The sequence below is a fragment of the Rhinoderma darwinii genome, chromosome 4 (genome assembly GCF_050947455.1).
Source record: "Rhinoderma darwinii isolate aRhiDar2 chromosome 4, aRhiDar2.hap1, whole genome shotgun sequence".
NCBI classification, from domain to species: Eukaryota; Metazoa; Chordata; class Amphibia; order Anura; family Rhinodermatidae; genus Rhinoderma; species Rhinoderma darwinii.
Window position 1 is genome coordinate 29,431,267 of NC_134690.1, and position 19,664 is coordinate 29,450,930.

At 39.4% G+C, this 19,664-nt stretch overlaps 1 protein-coding gene across 1 annotated transcript in view; it reads right to left on the reverse strand.

Annotated features, from left to right (window-relative positions):
- Window positions 1-789, reverse strand: part of ADGRF5 (adhesion G protein-coupled receptor F5) — a 190,257-nt gene extending 189,468 nt beyond the window's left edge. The window contains exon 1 of the mRNA XM_075860964.1: window positions 734-789. The gene's annotated coding sequence lies outside the window, so the exon portion shown is untranslated. The remainder of the gene's footprint in view (window positions 1-733) is intronic.
- Between the last annotated feature and the right edge of the window lie 18,875 nt (window positions 790-19,664).

The window sequence follows — 19,664 nt, forward strand, 5'->3', positions numbered from 1 at the left end:
GTGGAGTATACTCGCTTCTATATGGCAGGTTGTGCTGAGGCTTGTAGTCCTTCAACTAAAGAAGATTCCAAGACTTCTAAACCTTGCACAACAATGAAATGATATCGCAGAATAGTGCGCGCAAGAACAAATACGCACTTCCTTATCTATGCAAATTCTTCAGAAAGAGCAGAGGGATGATATGCTGAGACTTATAGTTCTTCACCATCACAAAATTGAACGCTACCAGCTCTTTCTGTACAGTCCTAGTATATAGAGAAATGTACAACGTGTCAATACGACTTGAAAAATGACAATGAAAATTGGCATAAAACCCCAAATTTTCCGGAACGCCTGCGGATAATTCATTTTTTGCCATTATAAAGGGGCGTAGTTTGATAGTCGCAGACTATATAGAATATTTATACGTCATTTCTTTACCATCAATGCTTGAGAGTGATTGGCTATCTTTTTTTTTTGTATCACATTCATCTTGCAGACACATTGTAACGCCATTCTCCAAATCATACCAGTCACCGTATTGATACATGAGCCCCCTAGATAGGGACTGTCCCGCAGCTTGAATACAATCTGGATATGAACTTCATAGACAAAAACGAAAACAAAATAACAGGAAGATGAAAATTTCCTGTTCCATAAAGAAGTTTTACACAAGAAGCTGCGGAATGGCCGATATGGGAAATATATAGATTCTGTGTCCGCAACTTTAAATAAACTTTGATAAAATTCCTACCTTTTTTGGGTCTCCTCTCCTAATCCCAGCTCCAGTTTCGTTGTGTGTCCTGATAATCTCTGGAAGATTTCAGCAGGGAATGTTGTATCCTCACTATCCAGGGGAAGACCACACCTCTAGTGAGAGGGAATGCCGACAGAGGCTCTTAGAGGAGCTAGCTCCCTGCACCAGTCTATAGCACACTCATACTACTGGCTATACGTATGTATACATACTTACATACTGTGACATTCCTTTACTCTGGCTCCCGATAATCCGGAAAATCTGGCTCTGAGCTGCAATATTATGTGGACCAGAAGAATCAATTTGTAAATTCTTTTGATTAAACTTCATTATTATTCTTTTGATTTAACATCATTTTTAGCATATTTTGTGCTGATCTATATTGTTTTGGGCTTTTATGTTCTGTTCTTTACCCTTATATTAGTGAGTTTTATATACATTAGTATGACCATCTGATAATCCAAATGATATAAAAATCTGGCACCTATCGGGTCTCATTGACGCCAGGTTAAAGGGTCTTTCCATTATAGAAAGTGATGGCATATATAGCTAGGACCCCCACCGTCGGGAGTCCCACAGGTCCTGAGAATTCAGGGGTTGCACTACAAAAGTGGCAGACTCACGGGGGGGCTATTAATTTCTTTGTTATCTTGTAGCCATGTACGTTGTTTGGAAAGGAATTTCATTGTATACATGTGTTATTTTTTTACATTTGTTTTTATATATTTACATATATTGTTTTTTTTATCTACAAACCTACACTTTTCAGCATTAATGGAACCTGTGACCAAGGCCATGTTGCTCTAACAACAAGCTTGCTGACTGTTTTCAATGACAACTAGCAGAATGGTGAATGCAGCTCTGGAGTATAATACAAGCTGTGACTCAGGAACATTACAAGTAATTTCATATATTTACAAAGTTACTCAACTTTATCTGTAGATTAATTCTCTATATAAACTGATGTTCAAAGGTGAAGATATCCTTTAACCCTTTAGTGACCAGTCTATTTTAGGCCTTAAAGACGAAGCATTTATTTTTTTTTCATCCCCGCATTCCAAGAGCCAGAACCGTTTTATTTTTCTATCGACATAGCCATATAATTGCTTGTGTTTTTCAGGACGAGTTGTATTTTTTTTTTTTTTAGTGGCACTATTTTGAGGTGCATATGAGTTTTATTTTTTGGGAGGGATAAAAAAACAGCAATTTGCTCCGTGTACCATGCGATAGAAAGAACATGATAACTTTATTCTGCGGGTCAATATGATTACACCCACATTATGCTGCAGTTCATTTCCTAAATAATAGCACCATACACTTCGAAATAATACTGGGTGGTTATAGTTTGCTCCTGGGGTTACCCTCCTTGGGGGCCCCCAACTAATTGGGGGCCCCCGGAAATTGCCCAATTTGCCTATAATCGGCCCTGAGTGCCAGAGAATACACTTCTGGACAGTTTTCTTCTTGTGAATATTTTTAATTTTGTTTCTACCGAGATTGGTAGGGCAGGCAAAGTGAAGAAACGTCATGTCAAGAAGGAGAAGCAGCGCCGAGGAAGGATTCGGCACTGAGGTATGAAGAGAAAAGAAATAAAATGGTGTAAATGATGTAACAAATGTATAGCAGCGTACACTTTTTTTCAAATAATTCTACAATTTTTTATTATTTTTTTAAAGAAGACAACCTATGCCTTGAGTTGCCATCAGACCGCTACTTACACTGGGAAACCGGTGGCAAGTGGCGGTAACTTTGCATAATAATACAGAACTGGCAAGACTGGGTTCACACTTTCATTTGGTTTTCTGTCGCATGACTGACACCAATAGCGCCCAACAGAACCCATTGACTTTGATGAGTCCCGTCGGATCTACATCATGGTGTCCGTCGTTCTATCAGAGAAAATCGGTTGGCGTGCTGCTCTATTTTTCCAGACATTTTAAACCGGCTCTACGATGGAGGCTCCTGCCCTGAGAGTCAAGAAGTCGGAGGAGGATACTGACTTAGTTACACTCATTGTCTGCCTGAGGTTCCCACTTTTCAGCCATGTTGGGGTGTATTTACACATTTCTGGTTTTGTGGTACTTTTTTTTTTGCTGTGATCTGGGAAAAATTGCAGCAAACAAATACTACAAAACTTGCATGAAGTCCGGGTTCACACGTAGCGTAACTACTGTGGATTTTCCGCAACGTATTTCATTGTGGAAAATCCAAAGTGTATTACAGTAGCGGCAAAGTGGATGAGATTTGAAGAAATCTCAACCACACGCTGTGTAATAAAACCCGCTGAAAATCCGTTCATAAATTGACATACGGTGCAGTTTTTATTCTGGAAAATGTATACTGCCGAATCATTCCTTTTTTGTTGGGTTTTTCCCCATAGAATTCAATAGGGAGGTAAAATCCGCAACAAATAGCAAATGTTGCGTTTTTTTGAAAAGCTGAGATTCCGCCCAAAAATCGCAACTCAAAAAAAAAAGAAATGATAGTTACCCAGATCTTTCTGCGTCCAGCCCGGCCTCCAGGAATAACATTTCATCCCATGTGACTTCTGCAACTAATCACAGACTGCGCGGTCACGTGGGATGAAACGTCAGCCCAGGCTGCAGGACGTCAGAGGGACCGCGATCGCTATGATTATGGCCGGGGGAAGGATGACATTTTTTTGTTCTAGCAGCACACACAATGTGGTGCGGTTTTTCGGACGGAATGTGCCGTTGGTTCTAAGTCGGATACACTGCGTAGTTTTACGCGTAGTTTTACGCAGCGTATCTTACCCATGTGAACCCTGCCTAAGCCTGCTGGGTATATTCGGGTGAAAATGGAGTCAACCCTATTTATGCCAAATGTATAAAAATAATCCAAGCAAACAAAAATAAAAAAACATTTTTAGAATTCCGTCAATCTACGACCCCTCTAAAAGGTCTCATGAATGTCCTCGACTGTGGACGATTGGTTAACAGTCCATTGCATACGTTTTCATGAGTCTTATGTTTTCTTTCTGCTGCCGCCCTCTGACTCTGAGAATACTTTACATTCATGACCCCACTTGCTCTTTAAGTGTGAAAAATGATGCAAATATAGTCACTCTGTTTTGTAAAGCAGCAACCAGCAGTGAATGATCTCCAGATAGTTACTAAGGGGAAGGCACGAGCGTAGCTTGGGTAGTGCATGTGCCTCAGATGATGGGTGCCAGGGGGTGCCAACTAGCCACTCTGCCTTGGGCAGGGTATTTAGATATAGAGATTGCGCAGTAAATCTATCTATCTATCTAACTAACTCATTGCTATCTATCTATCTATCTATCTATCTATCTATCTATCTATCTATCTATCTATCTATCTATCTATCTATCACATATCTATCTATCTATCTATCTAACTAACTCATTGCTATCTATCTATCTATCTATCTATCTATCTATCTATCTATCTATCTATCTATCTATCTATCTATCTATCTATCTATCTATCTATCTATCTATCTATCCTAATTGCCAAGTTTTCTAACTGGAAAATCTAGTGGAGGGGGGTCTCTGACACTTTCACAGTGCTCAGTGGAAATCCTCTCTATATTCCATTATTATTTAGGGTTTCCTTCTAACATGTCTCTGTCAGGTCTCAAACTCTGGACCTGCTGTATGGGCGGCAGAAACACGAGCAGTGACCACAGACTACACTGTTATCTATGAGAGGATTTTCTCTGCCTCATAAATACCTCAATATTCTTCTTCACAGACATAATGCACTGGTATATACAGGTAATTAGAGATATACTAGGACATTACGAGGAGAAAAAGTAAAAGACCCCTAATAGGACTAAAAAAAATGAATTTATTTCTTCTTGTAAAGTTCACGTTTCTAAAAAAAATAAAAAATTGGCACCAGAAAATGACAATAAATATTTTTCAAACATTTTATTAAATAATATCACAAAACAGTGAATAACATGGGCATATTTGGTATCCCCATCATTTCAACAATCTGTTCCATACAGTGAATACATTATTTATGGTGACTGGTAAAGGGCTTAAAAAAAATGACCGAATTTCTTTTTCTTCTGCATTCGCCCCATAATAAAACTTTAATTAAATGAATACTGTACCTATGTGTATCGTACACTGTCACTTAAAAAAAACTTCCAGTTGTCTCTCAAAAATCAAGACCTCATGCAGCTACGACAATGTGAAAAAATAAAGTTATGGCTGTTATGTGGAAAGGCAAAAACATAAGAATTCTTCTGTCTACCTGTACAAATACAGCACCCAAATTTCCAACAATGATAGCGTTAAAGGGTTGACACTTGGTCTGCATCCGTTTCCCTATACATTGCGACAATACTATTTTTTGTGTCAGATGTTTAACATTTATTACCAATAGGTAAACGGACAATAATAATTAATACTCAGCTCTCCTCGTTCCTGGCTAATTCACTGCAGGTCCGACTCCTTTTTGACTTGAGGCGCTGGAGTCAAAGATAAGATGTCACCTGTTAGTCACTGGATTTATAGAGGAGCTGTCACCTCTCCTGAAATGTCTGTTATAGTAAGGGCATGGCCAGACGTGGCGTATTTCTGCCGACACTGACCGCATCAATGCCGCACATAATCTGCGTTGCAGATTCTGTTGCGGCTTTGCCTAAAATGTGCAGAAAATTGCTGCGGATTAGCCGTTGCGTATTCAGGTGAAGAGGGCTTCCTGCTGTCTTTTAAAACATTTCATCTCAGTCTGGCTATAGACCTATAAATACATAGGTCCAGCCAGAATGAAGAAATATCCTTTTCTTAAAACCAATACGCAACGCAACACACATAACATCTGCGAATTTCATTGCGGAATTTTGAATCTCCATTGAAGTCAATGGAGAAATTCCGCAATGAGTCCGCAACAAGTCCGCTACACATCCACAACAGCCAGTGTATGCTGCGGACATCAAATTCCGCACCGCAGCCTATGGTCCGCAGCGGAGTTTTCCGCCACGTGTGCACGAACCTAACTAAAATGGTGTGGAAACCAATGGAGAAAATGTCCGCTGCGGATTTTCGCAGCGGACTGGCCGCAGCGGAATTCCAGAGCAATTCCGCCACGTCTGGCCATGCCCTAAATCCTTGTATTCCCCATGAGATACCATTCTGTAGCATCTTTACTAAGAACTCTGTGTTGTGGCATTTTCTGTTATTCCTCCTTGAAATTAATGTATAAGGGCTGGGCTACATAGAGACTTTTTTTGATGCAACAAACTGAATTTAACTATGGAGATACAGCTGTAGTACAGAGCAATACATTGAGTTGAATTAAATCCTGTGGACTGCAGATATTTTTCAATAGTTTAAAATCAATCAGTAGTGCTGCAAAAAAGTCTCAGAGTGAGTACGGACCCAGCCCTTTGACAAGGAAAATGGTAGCCAGTTTATTTATAAATTTCCCAGAGGAATAACTGAGGAACGGCACAAAACAGTGTTCTAAATGGAGCTCCAAAATTTGTATTTCATGGGTAATACAAGTATCTGCTAAAACAGACATGTCAAGAGAGCGGACAGGTCCTCTTTAATTCTTATCTACTGTATTAAATGTGTGTATGGCAATCTCCTCCCTTTATACTGACCTCTCTGTAAGGTATTTATAGTGATGACAACATACAGGGATTATTTGTATGAAAAATTAAAATTTTGGAAGACTTTGCCACCAACAAACCCTGCTCCACAACAAGCCACACCTCGATAAATCATACCCTCTCAAAGCCGAAGTGTCCCTAGAAAAAACAACTTGACAAGTATATTTACTTTGCTATTTAGATGTTGGTAGACATGCGTCATGGTGTGCTGCATCTTCTTTCTTAAAGGATCTTCCAATCAGCACAATACGTTATTGAGTAGAAGCTTATTTTCTTGATCAGCATGGACTGCCCAATAGATTTCTCAATCACTTACCTGTCTCTGCAAAACAGCACACCGTGTGGTCTGGCATGGTATTACATGTTCAAATAAAAAAGAACACATTATCAGGGATTGTGTTTTATTGCCTGTCACATAGCATTGTGTTGGACGCATGCAAGAATCCGTGCCAGTCAATTAGTTGTTAGGTTTTATAGGTCTATAAAAATGGCAATGACACCAAATGAATGATTGTTTGTCATGATGTATTATATCTTCCGTCAATAGAATTCAGTTTCCAGCAATGCACTTCAGATGGTTTCATTCTCTATAAGGAGAGATAATCTCCAACATTCCAGAATAAATCTCCACTTTGGAAGAACAATTCACATCTTTTCACAGTTAACCTCTGTAACAGTAAGACAGTCACTGAAATATTTTGCTTTATTTATCTTGTACTTATTTTGAGATACATGATGAGTAATTTTCTAATTCATGTCTAAAGCTAAATTCCGAATTCTGCTGGTTTTCTGTTACCAGGTCAGGGAGCAGTGCATTGTGGGAGCTCAAATGACAGTTACACAGTTAGAGTAACTAGTCAGCAGTCACATGTTTGACTTCGGGAGTGAGCAAAAACGTTGTTTGTTTCCATGGGCAAACAGCAGAATTGTGTGCTTTTCATGTGAAAAGAGAAAGGTATACTAAAAATACACTAAAGATAAGTTTCTAAACAAGAATATAACTAGAATAATACTGCCCCTATATACAAGAATATAACTACTAAAATACTGCCCAATGTACAAGAATATAACTACTATAATACTGCCCCTATATACAAGAATATAACTACTATAATACTGCCCTCTATGTACAAGAATATAACTACTATAATACTGCCCCCTATGTACAAGAATATAACTACTATAATACTGCCCCTATATACAAGAATATAACTACTATAATACTGCCTCCTATTTACAAGAATATAACTACTATAATACTGCCTCCTATTTACAAGAATATAACTACTATAATACTGCTCCCCATATACAAGAATATAACTACTATAATACTGCTCCTATATACAAGAATATAACTACTATAATACTGCCCCCTATATACAAGAATATAACTACTATAATACTGCCCCTATATACAAGAATATAACTACTATAATACTGCCCCCTATATACAAGAATATAACTACTATAATACTGCCCCTATATACAAGAATATAACTACTATAATACTGCTCCTATAAACAAGAATATAACGACTATAATACTGCTCCTATGTACAAGAATATAACTACTATAATACTGCCCTCTATGTACAAGAATATAACTACTATAATACTGCCCCCTATGTACAAGAATATAACTACTATAATACTGCTCCTATATACAAGAATATAACTACTATAATACAGCCCCCTATGTACAAGAATATAACTACTATAATACTGCCCCTATGTACAAGAATATAACAACTATAATACTGCCCCCTATGTACAAGAATATAATTACAATAATACTGCTCCTATTTACAAGAATATAACTACTATTATACTGCTCCTATATACAAGAATATAACTACTATAATACTGCTCCTATATACAAGAATATAACTACTATAATACTGCTCCTATATACAAGAATATAACTACTATAATACTGCCTCCTATATACAAGAATATAACTACTAGAATACTGCCCCTATATACAAGAATATAACCACTATAATACTGCTCCTATGTACAAGAATATAACTACTATAATACTGTCCCCTATATACAAGAATATAACTACTATAATACTGCTCCCTATATACAAGAATATAACTACTATAATACTGCTCCTATATACAAGAATATAATTACTATAATACTGCTCCTATATACAAGAATATAACTACTATAATACTGCCCCCTATATACAAGAATATAACTACTATAATACTGCCCCTATATACAAGAATATAACTACTATAATACTGCCCCCTATATACAAGAATATAACTACTATAATACTGCCCCTATATACAAGAATATAACTACTATAATACTGCTCCTATAAACAAGAATATAACGACTATAATACTGCTCCTATGTACAAGAATATAACTACTATAATACTGCCCTCTATGTACAAGAATATAACTACTATAATACTGCCCCCTATGTACAAGAATATAACTACTATAATACTGCTCCTATATACAAGAATATAACTACTATAATACAGCCCCCTATGTACAAGAATATAACTACTATAATACTGCCCCTATGTACAAGAATATAACAACTATAATACTGCCCCCTATGTACAAGAATATAATTACAATAATACTGCTCCTATTTACAAGAATATAACTACTATTATACTGCTCCTATATACAAGAATATAACTACTATAATACTGCTCCTATATACAAGAATATAACTACTATAATACTGCTCCTATATACAAGAATATAACTACTATAATACTGCCTCCTATATACAAGAATATAACTACTAGAATACTGCCCCTATATACAAGAATATAACCACTATAATACTGCTCCTATGTACAAGAATATAACTACTATAATACTGTCCCCTATATACAAGAATATAACTACTATAATACTGCTCCCTATATACAAGAATATAACTACTATAATACTGCTCCTATATACAAGAATATAATTACTATAATACTGCTCCTATATACAAGAATATAATTACTATAATACTGCCCCTATATACAAGAATATAACTACTATAATACTGCTCCCTATATACAAGAATATAACTACTATAATACTGCTCCTATATACAAGAATATAATTACTATAATACTGCCCCTATATACAAGAATATAACTACTATAATACGGTCGGCTATGTACAAGAATATAACTACTATAATACTGCCCCTATATACAAGAATATAACTACTATCATACTGCTCCTATATACAAGAATATAACTACTATAATACTGCCCCCTATATACAAGAATATACCTACTATAATACTGCTCCTATATACAAGAATATAACTACTATAATACTATCCCCTATATATAAGAATATAACTACTATAATACTGCAACACCAAAAAAGGCCATACTTACAAATGGACACAGCCAGGTCAGAAACACCGATGAAGGATAGTGAGCAGGTGCTTTAAATAATAATAGCCACTCCCACTAGTCTTGAGGGGAGTGGTGTGTGGTGCATGGGATGTGTAGTAAGAAATAATAAATGAATAGTGTATGTGCAAGTGTAATAATATAAGTGAAATATAGGGGGCAGTAATGAGTAAAGTGCCTCAATACAAATAAATGAATAATGGGGTGCAAGTGTGTGAAACATGGAGGGATAGTGTGTAAGTCATGAGGCGCAACGTGTATAGCCAGGTAGAAGCCTATTTGTGACGCCTTGATAATTCATAGAGCGGGCTACCCTGCTTGCTAAGCCAAACAACAACACACCATGCTCTCCCAGCATCAAAGACCCGGCTGTGTCCAAAAGAAGCAAATATAAGTAATAATGAAAAATACCTGGGGTATTAGTGATCATTTTGGCCAAAAGGACGCAAGCTCGCAATCCACGACAAGGATCCCTAGACTTGCGAGTCCCTAACTGGAATGAAAAGCTCCTGATGCACAGACAAAACAGATAAAAACAAGGGGACATATATACAAAAACACCAAAAAAGGCCATACTTACAAATGGACACAGCCAGGTCAGAAACGCTGATGAAGGAGTGAGCAGGTGCTTTAAATAATAATAGCCACTCCCACTAGTCTTGAGGGGAGTGGTGTGTGGTGCATGGGATGTGTAGTAAGAAATAATAAATGAATAGTGTGTGTGCAAGTGTAATAATATAAGTGAAATATAGGGGGCAGTAATGAGTGAAGTGCCTCAATACAAATAAATGAATAATGGGGTGCAAGTGTGTGAAACATGGAGGGATAGTGTGTAAGTCATGAGGCGCAACGTGTATAGCCAGGTAGAAGCCTATTTGTGACGCCTTGATAATTCATAGAGCGGGCTACCCTGCTTGCTAAGCCAAACAACAACACACCATGCTCTCCCAGCATCAAAGGGTAGCCCGCTCTATGAATTATCAAGGCGTCACAAATAGGCTTCTACCTGGCTATACACGTTGCACCTCATGACTTACACACTATCCCTCCATGTTTCACACACTTGCACCCCATTATTCATTTATTTGTATTGAGGCACTTTACTCATTACTGCCCCCTATATTTCACTTATATTATTACACTTGCACATACACTATTCATTTATTATTTCTTACTACACATCCCATGCACCACACACCACTCCCCTCAAGACTACTATAATACTGCCCCTATATACAAGAATATAACTACTATAATACTGCTCCCCATATACAAGAATATAACTACTATAATACTGCTCCTATATACAAGAATATAACAACTATAATTCTGCTCCTATATACAATAATATAACTACTATAATACTGCCCCTATGTACAAGAATATAACTACTATAATACTGCGCCTTTATATACAAGAATATAAGTACTCTAATACTGCCCCTATATTCAAGAATATAACTAGTATAAGGGCATGGCCACATGTAGCGGAATTGTTCTGGAATTCCGCTGCGGACACTCAGCAGCGGAAATCCGCAGCAGACCCGTTTCTCCATTGCCTTTCAAAGCTTTGTGGTTGGGTTCATTTGCACGTTGCGGACAATTCCGCTGCGGAGCATAGGCTGCGGTGCGGAATTTGGTGTCCGCAGCATACAATGGATGTTGCGGACCAGTGGCGTACTGTTTGCGGACTCATTGTGGAATTTCTCCATTGACTTCAATGGAGCTAAGTTCCGCAATGAAGTCCGCAGATGTAATGTAGATGTTATGTGTGCTGCGGAGCGTATTGGTTTTTTAACTTGACATTTCTTCATTCTGGCTGGACCTATGTATTTCTAGGTCTACAGCCAGACTGAGGAAGTCAATGGGGCTCCCGTAATTACGGGAGCGTTGCTAGGCGACATCAGTAAATAGTCACTGTCCATGGTGCTGAAAGAGTTAGGCTGGGTTCACACGTGGCGGAATTTCACTTGAATTCCGCTGCGGACACTCCGCAGCGTTAATCCGCAGCGGAGCCGTTTCTCCATTGACTTCCACTTCTATTTAGAAGTGTTCGTTTAGACGATGCGTAAAATTCCGCTGCGGAGCATAGGCTGCGGAGCGGAATTTGGTGTCCGCAGCATGCTCTGTCTGTTCCGGAGCAGTGGCGGACTGGTTGCAGACTCATGGCGGAATTTCTCCATTGACTTCAATGGAGATTCTAAATTCCGCAATGAAGTCTGCAGCTGTCATGCACATGTTATGTGTGCTGCGGATGCGTCTTGCTTTTTTGACATGACATTTCTTCATTCTGGCTGGACCTATGTATTTCTAGGTCTACAGCCAGACTGAGGAAGTCAATGGGGCTCCCGTAATTACGGGAGCGTTGCTAGGAGACGTCAGTAAAGAGTCACTGTCCAGGGTGCTGAAAGAGTTAAGCGATCGGCAGTAACTGTTTCTGCACCCTGGACAGTGACTACCGATCCCAATATACAGCAACCTGTAAAAAAAATAGAAGTTCATGCTTACAGAGAACTCCCTGCTTCTTCCTCCAGTCCGGCCTCCCAGGATGACGTTTCAGTCTAAGTGACGGCTGCAGCCAATCACAGGCTGCAGCGGTCACATGGACTGCCGCGTCATCCAGGGAGGTCGGGCTGGATGCCGAAAGAGGGACGCGTCACCAAGACAACAGCCGGTAAGTATGAAATTCGTTTACTTTCACTAGGGAAAGTGCTGTCCCTTCTCTCTATCCTGCACTGATAGAGAGAAGGGAAGCACTTTTACCGCAGTCCGCAGCAGCTAGTCCGCATCAATTTACTGCACATTTTGGGCAGATCCGCCGCAGAATCTGCAACGCATTGATGCGGACAGTTGCGGAAGAATTCCGCCACGTGTGGCCATGCCTTAATACTGCTCCTATATACAAGAATATAACTACTATAATACTGCCCCCTATATACAAGAATATAACTACTATAATACTGTCCGCTATGTACAAGAATATAACTACTATCATACTGCCCCTATATTCAAGAATATAACTACTATAATACTGCTCCTATATACAAGAATATAACTACTATAATACTGCCCCCTATGTACAAGAATATAACTACTATAATACTGCCCCCTATGTACAAGAATATATCTACTATAATACTGCCCCTATATTCAAGAATATAACTACTATAATACTGCTCCTATATACAAGAATATAACTACTTTAATACTGCCCCTATGTACAAGAATATAACTACTATAATACTGCCCTCTATATACAAGAATATAACTACTATAATACTGCCCCCTATGTAGAAGAATATAACTACTATAATACTGCTCCTATATACAAGAATATAACTACTATAATACTGCCCCTATATACAAGAATATAACTACTATAATACTACCCTCTATATACAAGAATATAACTACTATAATACTGTCCCCTATGTACAAGAATATAACTACTATAATACTGCCCCCTATGTACAAGAATATAACTACTATAATACTGCCCCCTATATACAAGAATATAACTACTATAATACTGCTCATATATACAAGACTATAACTACTATAATACTGCTCCTATGTACAAAAATATAACTTCTATAATACTGCCCCCTATATACAAGAATATAACTACTATAATACTTCCTCCTATATACAAGAATATAACGACTATAATACTGCCCCCTATGTACAAGAATATAACTACTATAATACTGCTTTTATATACAAGAATATAACTACTATAATACTGCCCCCTATGTACAAGAATATAACTACTAGAACACTGACTCCTATGTACAAGAATATAACTACAATAATACTGCTCCTATGTACAAGAATATAACTACTAGAACACTGACTCCTATGTACAAGAATATAACTACTATAATACTGCTCCCTAAATACAAGAATATAACTACTATAATACTGCCCCCTATGTACAAGAATATAACTACTATAATACTGTCCCCTATATACAAGAATATAACTACTATCATACTGCTCCTATATACAAGAATATAAATATTATAATACTGCCCCTATATACAAGAATATAACTACTATAATACTGCGTCCTATGTACAAGAATATAACTACTAGAATACTGCTCCTATATACAAGAATATAACTACTATAATACTGCCCCCTATATACAAGAATATAACTACAATAATACTGCTCCTATATACAAGAATATAACTACTATAATACTTCTCCTATATACAAGATTATAACTACTATAATTCTGCCCCTATATACAAGAATATAACGACTATAATACTGCCCCCTATATATAAGAATATAACTACTATAATACTGCCCCTATATACAAGAATATAACTACTATAATACTGCCCCCTATATACAAGAATATAACTACTATAATACTGCTCCTATATACAAGAATATAACTACTATAATACTGCCCGCTATGTACAAGAATATAACTACTATAATACTTCTCCTATATACAAGATTATAACTACTATAATTCTGCCCCTATATACAAGAATATAACGACTATAATACTGCCCCCTATATATAAGAATATAACTACTATAATACTGCCCCTATATACAAGAATATAACTACTATAATACTGCCTCCTATGTACAAGAATATAACTACTATAATACTGCTCCTATATACAAGAATATAACTACTATAATACTGCCCGCTATGTACAAGAATATAACTACTATAATACTGCCCCCTATATACAAGAATATAACTACTATAATACTGCCGCCTATATACAAGAATATAACTACTATAATACTGCTCCTATATACAAGAATATAACTACTATAATACTGCCCGCTATGTACAAGAATATAACTACTATAATACTGCCCCTATGTACAAGAATATAACTACTATAATACTGCTCCTATATACAAGAATATAACTACTATAATACTGCCCTCTATATACAAGAATATAACTACTATAATACTGCCCCTATGTACAAGAATATAACTACTATAATACTTCTCTCTATGTACGAGAATATATATGATCAGAAAGTAGTGAGGAAGAGTGAGAAACACAGTGGCAAGGGCTCTGTGGACGTGCAAGCTTGATTCATTAGGTGGGCAGGGGCTTTGTTAGGGGCAAAGAGAAGAGACAAGGTGGCAGGGCTCTCTGGAAGGAGGGAAAGGCTGGGAGAACAGAAAGTTGCAGGGGTCGGCTCTGGGGTGGAGATGCAACCTGACGGGGGGTTTGTAGTGGGGCAGAGGGGAGACAGTAGATGTGCACGGGGCTGTGTGGGGGTGTAGTGTAACATTAAAAAAAATCATTGCACTGAAGCTGCTATCTGTACCGAGCAGTCACTCGCCAAGATTTAGTGCTGGCTGCTGCTTCTGGCTGTCGCAGTCTCTACCATCTCCCACCGCCATGGCATGCGTATATGAAGTATCCGTCTCTTCCTCGCACACGGCACTCACGTTACCCGCGATCAGACCCAATGCCAAAAGTAATTAAAGGGACTCTGTCAACACACATTGCATCGCAGACCGTTAGTACCGCTAGATAGTGAAAGAAGAAAGCATTGGAAACATACCGAGGTTTTGATGTTGAATCCTTTGTGAACCATAAAAAGTACATTTAACCCCCCAGGCGCTGTATGCAAATTAGCTAGTGAGTGTTTGTTACACCAGTGCCCCTCTTCCAGTGATTGACGTCTTTCCCACCGCTACGTCATTACACCTTCTCTCCAAATGCCATGCTTTACTAAAAGAGAGCCACCCTTTAATGACGCAAGAGCATACCTAATATAACTCAGACCCCCAACTAGACCCCCAGACTAGACCCCTAAATTAATTCAGTCCCAAGACCAAACCCCTTAGAATAATCAGACACCAGATTAGACCCCCCAAACAAATTCAGATGCCAGACTAGACCCCTATGTACTTACTTTTCCCGGTTTCCGCCTAACATCTCTAGTTGTCCATGCGCCAGAAAGTGAAATCTACGCCAGACATGAGCTGGTGTAAATTTGTGCCATAATTTATGGCAGGTTCTGGCATAAATTATAATAACTTTGTCAGCTATGCGCCTTCTTCTTAGCTCTGCTTGCTTTTTAGAAAAATTACAATATTTTCGTAAACAGCACAAAAGCTGCAATTATTACCATAAATTGCGAATTTTGCGTCATTTGCGAATTTTGGACACCTGAGAACTGTTGTCGAAAAGTTAATAAATTCCTCCTGCAGAGTTAAATGACAAAGTACTCTCTCCTTGCAGCCACCACTAGAGGGAGCTTAAGAGCTTGCTGAAGATAGATTTATACAACTCCTGTTAGACTCCCCCTAGTGGTGGCTGCAGAATTTTATCATTTAACTCTATAATTGGAATGAGGAAATTTGGAGCTCTGTTTGAGAAAAACTGAGCTCCAGCCCCTATAAAGATATTATATAAAATTAGTAAGCACAGGATTGTATATCTATTTAGAGCAAGAAATAAAATGAAAATATAGATTCACTGATACACAGTGTTATATCTAGTGCAAATCCTAAGGGACGGTGCATGATACAAATATTCAAAGAAGATACACAGCACAAAGAAAAAAGACTGGGATTCCGCCACATAAAATTCCCGATCCATAACCACTATTTTCCCTCCCTTGTCAGCAGGTTTGATAATCAATTGATCAGTGAGGCCAATTAGATAATCAGAATGGAGGCACTAGGACTTTTGGGTCTGAATGATACAAATTATCTATCTGCTTTTTTAAAATAGATTAACAATTTCGTACTGTTTCCACTCCGGTTTTCTTTAAACTTTCTTTTTATCAGTGCTCGGTGAGTGCCGTGCCGTCTATTTTCTTTGTGCTGTGTATCTGCTTACGTCTTTCTTCAACGAGCACTGAGCATCATCAACTAAAAGTGATCGTACCACAAGTCCCAGCAATGACGTAATCCTGTGATGCCACAAGTGAAGGTAGCGCCAATCATTTACTCTCTTATTTTTTAAAAGATTCAAAGAACTCTAAACAGAGAATCCTATGTGTCAAGCTCCGCCTTCTCCGGCCATGCACTAAACAAAACACAGTGTATCAATTTTGCCTGGAGTGTTCCTTTAAATTTTGTTAACATAAATCCCATTATAAAGAATAATAGATACAATGATTACATTTATATTATTCCTATCATATGAATATTCCCACACTGTCGTCTACCTGATCATCTTAGCTAGATTTTGTTTTTACTTTACTCCAGGGGCTGCGGTTAATTCCTATAAACAGTTATAATCTGGGGCCATATGCTTTTCATAAAAATCCCTCAAAACCCAAATCCATCTTTCCCACACATATTCTCCCATGTCCCCCCTTCCTCTAACCTTAGCTCCTTCAGCTAGTTTCACATAGTGGGGGCCGGGTGTAGATGGGAGGGTTCGGACGGCGAGGAATTGTTCCTGAAGGAAGTGCAGGTCGCTGACATTGGGGAGTTGGAATCGTCTTTTCGTCTTCTGGCTTCCTGGTGAATGCGGGTGATCTTGGCTTGGATACAGGACTATCCAGTATTTTTATATATGTGCCCCCCTTTTACTTTCATACAGTTTCCAGTCCTTACAATTTAAAGGCAATAAACAAATTAGAGAGATTTATTAACTCTGTCCTAAAGTAAGACAGGACAGCACCAGACGAGACAGTCAGAAACTGCGCCAACGAGGAATCCTAGAGAAAAAAACACAGAGAAAAAGTGCATTATAGGGCAGGATATCAGTACAATGGAAAGGGTGCAACCAGAGAGCAATAGCTTCTATCTTTACCTTTATCTGTTCTGCTAAGTCACAACTACTTTGCATACAACAAGTTTGCCAGCACAAGAATTGACTCCCCATAAATAAGAGTGGCTCTTAGCGTATTCTTGAAGTATTTATTGTGAAATCTTCGTATATGTAACACATTTCGTGGGTTATATTCCCTTCTTCAGAGATACTAGACAATGAACATACACTGGTAGACTGTATATACTGAAAACGGGGCCAAAAACAATAGAGCGGGCGATACTATTAGAGCTTATAGGTAATAAGGGACTAACATAGAAAAAAAAAATATCACACTATAAATATAACAAAGCTGATAAAACCCGGCTTTCAATCTGTACAAGGATGAAGAACTTCAAGGGTCAATAAACGTTTGAAAAACTTCTGATATGTCATAGTGACATGTCAGAAGTTTTGAGTGGTGGGGGACCCCACTGAGACCCCCTCCAATCGCTGAAAAGAAGAGGCAGAAGCGCTCAGCCGCTTCGTGTCTGGTCGGCTTTTTCCAGAAATCAATGTTTCGGAGGACGGGTGCAATAGAAAGTCTATGAGACTGTACTCCTATACATCGGCTTTCCAGAGAAAGCCCAATAGACACGAAGCGGCTGAGCGCTCACACAAGCGCTTCAGCCAGGGGCGTAACTAGGAAAGACTGGGCCCCATAGCAAACTTTTGACTGGGGCCCCCCCTCCCTTGGGTGTCACACAACCCCCCCTTGTAGATAGTGCCTTTTTTACAGCCCCCCCTGTAGATAACGCCATACAGCCCCCACTGTAGAGAACGCCATACAGCCCCCTCTGTAGAGAACGCCATACAGCCCCCACTGTAGATAACGCCATACAGCCCCCACTGTAGATAACGCCATACAGCCCCCCTGTAGATAACGCCATACAGTCCCCTGTAGATAACGCCATACAGCCCCCACTGTAGATAACGCCATACAGCCCCCTGTAGATAACGACATACAGTCCCCTGTAGATAACGCCATACAGCCCCCTATGTAGATAACGCCATACAGCCCCCCTGTATATAACGCCATACAGCCCCCTGTAGATAACGCCATACAGCCTCCTCTGTAGATAACGCCATACAGCCCCCTGTAGATAACGCCATACAGCCCCCTGTAGATAACGCCATACAGCCCCCCTGTAGATAACGCCATACAGCCCCCTGTAGATAACGCCATACAGCCCCCTCTGTAGATAACGCCATACAGCCCCCTCTGTAGATAGCGCCATACAGCCCCCCCTGTAGGGAACCCCATACAGCCCCCTCTGTAGATAGCGCCATACAGCCCCCCTGTAGATAACGCCATACAGCCCCCACTGTAGATAACGCCATACAGCCCCCACTGTAGATAACACCATACAGCCCCCTGTAGATAACGCCATACAGCCCCCTTTAGATAACGCCATACAGCCCCCTGTAGATAACGCCATACAGCCCCCTCTGTAGATAACGCCATACAGCCCCCTCTGTAGATAACGCCATACTGCCCCCTCTGTAGATAACGCCATACAGCCCCCTCTGTAGAAAGAGCCATACAGCCCCCCTGTAGATCGCACCATACAGCCCCCTTTGTAGATATCTACAGAGGGGGCTGTATGGCGTTATCTACAGGGGGCTGTATGGCGTTATCTACAGGGGGGCTGTATGGCGTTATCTACAGGGGGGCTTAATGGCGTTATCTACAGGGGGGCTGTATGGAGTTATCTACAGGGGGGCTGTATGGCGTTCTCTACAGGGTACAGGGGGGGCTGTATGGCGTTCTCTACAGGGGGACTGTTTGGCGTTCTCTACAGAGGAGGCTGTATGGCGTTATCTAAAAAGGGGGCTCTATGGCGTTATCTACAGGGGGGGCTGTATGGCGTTATCTACAGAGGAGGCTGTATGGCGTTATCTACAAAGGGGGCTGTATGGCGTTATCTACAGGGGGGCTGTATGGCGTTCCCTACAGGGGGGGGCTGTATGGCGTTCTCTACAGAGGGGGCTGTATGGCGTTATCCACAGAGGGGCTGTATGGCGTTATCTACAAAGGGGGCTGTATGGCGTTATCTACAGTGGGGGCTGCATGGCGTTATCTACAGTGAGGGCTTTATGGCGTTATCTACAGGGGGCTGTATGGCGTTATCTACAGGGGGCTGTATGGCGTTATCTACAG